The following is a 3,790-nucleotide window of genomic DNA, read 5'->3' as shown; positions in this document are numbered from 1 at the left end:
TAAATGGGCCATTCCCAATTCATGTACACAAAGGCTAATGTCTCCATCTGTTTCATGAACCCTGAAATGGTGTACAATTTAAACAGCATCAACGTGCATTCTTGGCAAAAAGGAGAGCGTGTTGGGGAGATTTCAGAGGGACTGCTCGCCAGAGTTCAGTGAAAAGCTTTTAGCAAATCTGTTTTATGTGTCTGGATAACTCTAGGCAAACTGAGCTACCTTTGGGGAAACAAGATGGAAATCTCTTGCAAAAGGTACTGTGGAGGAGCCAGGTGCTTGATCTATGTTATTCCTTTTAACTGCACATGAGAAAGACACACCACAACACTGTTCCGGCACACAACTCTGCAGAAAACTTGTTGAAAGATTTTCAAGCCTAGACCTCACTACAGAGCAAACCCAAGATAGCTAGATAAATAGGTCTAATAGGAAATTCTAGCTCTGGAAAATTTATTCTTTTTCATAGTACTGTCATGAGAGACGTATGGGCCAAGTATCTCAAAGGTTGCTGGTAAAGTACTGCTGGTAAAAAAACAAACAGCATTTTCTTTATTTTTTCTCTCCTTCTCTCAGTTTCTCTCAGAATCCAAGCAAGCCCATGAAATATTTACTAGCAAAATATAAAGGAAGATCACCTCCCATGCTCAATTATTTAGCGAGGTCTCAAAGAGACTTTTAAAACATTAATTGATAAAGGCTGCTGGGCATGAAAGAGAGAAGGGGCAGACATCTAGCTGGCTTTGTCTTCAACAGATAGATGCGTAGCTTGTTGCTGTTCCTTTCTCCAAGTCCATGATTGCTCCCCTATCCTTTAAATCCGGCTTCTTCTGTTCTCTTTGTGCTCTTTGACAGTCGACGGGGTGAATTTAGTCTTTGCCACGTTTCCAACCCCCACCCCCTCCCAATGTGGGCATCAGCAAGAAACATGCTGAAAAGGGGCAGCCCAAACTATGAAGTGGGTGGAAAGGTTGCATAATTTGGGACTTTTCCATTTAGAGGAAAGACCAGTTGAAAGGTGACACTGTGGAAGTTTATAACATTATGCATTGTTCATAGCAGGGAGAAGTTTCCACAGAGGCAGTAAAGCTTCTGAACACCAGTTGCTGGAAAACACAGGAGGGGAGAGCTGCTCTTGAACTCAGAGCTTGCTTGCGGGTTCCCCACAGGCTCACGTGGTTGGCCAGTGTGAGAAAAGGAAGCTGGACTAGATGGGCCATTGAGCTGATTCAGCAGGCTCTTTTATGTTCATATAACTCTAATTAACTGCAGGGGTCTGGTTGTTTGCTTTTAGATGTGTTTAATACAGTAGTAAGGGTGGCGCTGTGGGTTAAATCACAGAGCCTAGGGCTTGCCGATCAGAAGGTCGGCAGTTCGAATCCCCGCGACGGGGTGAGCTCCTGTTGCTTGGTCCCTGCTCCTGTCCACCTAGCAGTTCAAAAGCATGTCAAAGTGCAAGTAGATAAATAGGTACCGCTCCGGCAGGAAGGTAAACAGTGTTTCCATACGCTGCTCTGGTTCACCAGAAGCGGCTTAGTCATGCTGGCCACATGACCCGGAAGCTCCCTCAGCCAATAAAGCGAGATGAATGCCGCAACCCCAGAGTCGGCCATGACTGGACCTAATGGTCAAGGGTGCCTTTACCTTTACCTTGGTTCTCAAACTTAATCTGTATCGGAAGTGTATTCCAAAACCAAGGCTTGCTTTCCCATAGAAAGTAATGCAAAGCAGATTAATCTGTTCCAACTTTTAAAAACAACCCTAAAACAGCAATTTAAAATGATTTTTGCTATCTAATGAGACCATTGATCCATAAAATGAAAGCAATAATCAATGTGCTGTACTATAAAATAAATAAGACAGTATTGTAGATGATAAAAATTAAAAAAAAAAATCTTACTTGCACTGATGATCATCACTGTTTGGATGGGGGGGCTTTTATCCATTTCCGCAGTCACACAATCAATCAATCAATCAATCAATCACACAGTCACAAAAACAAATTAACCAAAAAGCCTTAAAAACAAAAACGCAAAATAAATAGCAAAAACAAAAGCACCAAAATCAATCCGTTCCAGAAGTCCATTTGACTTCCAAAATGTTTGAAAACCAAGGCGCAGCTTCTGATTGGTGCAGGCGCCCTGGAAACAACAGCCGACAACTGCATCGGATGTTCGGCTTCCGAGAAACATTTGAAAACTGGAACACTTAGTTCCGGGTTTTCGGTGTTTGGGAACCAAGGCGTTTGAGAACCAAGGTACCACTGAAGTTAAAATGTGTTTTTATTTTCTTGCCATTTGTACTGTCTTAACTTCACTGCGTTTGCTTCCTTGAGTGCCTTTGGGAGGAAAGGCAGGATATAAATTTAATGAACGAATAAATGAATAAATGAATGAAATATGCAGACTTCTCTTCATTTACCACCCCCACCCGCAACCCATGCGCAAGCAGCCCTATGTGGAATAAGAGATGGCATTTCTGCAAGTTTCTAGGAGAACTAAAAGATGTATTTCCGTGAACCAAAGAGATTTATGATAGATATTTATATGGGTATGTAACAGATGAGGAAGGGGAATTTACAGTGCTGATCAAGAAAGGTCCTCCTTTCAAGAACAGCGGGTTGTTTTGTTTTACGTATTTGCAGATTTATAAAGCACAACCCAAAATTAATGAAGCGGTGCACGAGAAAATTAAAAAACAGTAAATAAAATAACATTGTCATGATAGCTCAGTTGGTTAGAGCATGGCGCTGATAATGCCAAGGTTGCAGGTTCGATTCCTGCAAGGGACAGCTGCATATTCCTGCATTGCAGAGGGTTGGACTAGATTATCCTCAGGGTCCCTTCCAATGCTACAATTCTGTGAGTCTTCTGTCTGCAAATGTCACACGATTGAAGCAGTTTTGTGGAGGTTTTCAGTAGCGTGGTTTCCCTTTTCCCAGACAGCTCCATTTTTCTTCTTTTTTTGGTAGCTCGACAGTGATAAAATGACACAACTGGGTTAAGGCTGATTCAATGCAGATGGGAGGGACTTTTCTGGATTAAGATGTAAAAAGCCTCCGAGAAAACCTATAAGGACTTCACACTTCCAGTTTGTCCTGTAATGTTCCCTGCCCTGATCTATTCCCATGCACCGAATAAATGCCACGATCATTCTCCCCAAAAGAGTTCAATGAAACATCACAGAAAACAGCAGCTATTTGAAGAATGGTTGTGTAAGTCAGGCCATCGTTTAATAAGATATTAACAGACAGATGCTCAATATACTATTGCATTGCACTGGCAATCAATTATTCCAAATAGCACTAGGAAACCAGGACAAATCATTCAACGGGTTTTTTAAAAAGCACATAATTGCTTGATGCTGTGCGAAAAGATACTGTATGGAGCACGCGATGAGTCTGGAAAACTATAGCTGCCCTGCATTCAAAGGAAACTACTGGACTTTCCAGGCCTCATTTGTCTCTCACTGTTTGAGCTTGACTTTAAAAGATACGAGTAATTTGGCGATGTGTCTGCACATCTGAGGCTGGCATTCGCGATTCCTTATGAATTTATTGCTAGCAACAGTCCCTCTAACACTGAACTCAGGTGACTGAGTTCCTATCGATTGGGAAGCAAAACAGGACTGTCCAAAAATAAGATAGTGGTTTCTGTATAATTAGGGGGTTTCCTGGCTATACAGAGGCATATGGCTGTAAATTAAGACATTTTAAACACCTCCTCCCCAATCTGACCGAACCTGTAAGCTTCTATGATAAGTGGAATTTAAAGGTGGGAGAAAAAATAGGAGG

General features: G+C 41.9%; 1 non-coding gene across 1 annotated transcript; it reads left to right on the top strand.

Moving 5' to 3' along the window:
* The first annotated feature begins 2,714 nt into the window (after positions 1-2,714).
* TRNAI-GAU (transfer RNA isoleucine (anticodon GAU)) lies at positions 2,715-2,788 on the top strand. The gene has a single exon. It is a non-coding gene; the product is annotated as a tRNA-Ile (tRNA).
* Positions 2,789-3,790: the final 1,002 nt, after the last annotated feature.

This window comes from Podarcis muralis, chromosome 12 (assembly GCF_964188315.1).
Source record: "Podarcis muralis chromosome 12, rPodMur119.hap1.1, whole genome shotgun sequence".
NCBI lineage: Eukaryota > Metazoa > Chordata > Lepidosauria > Squamata > Lacertidae > Podarcis > Podarcis muralis.
The sequence above is the reverse complement of the archived record's forward strand: the minus strand, read 5'-3'. Positions and strand labels throughout refer to the sequence as shown.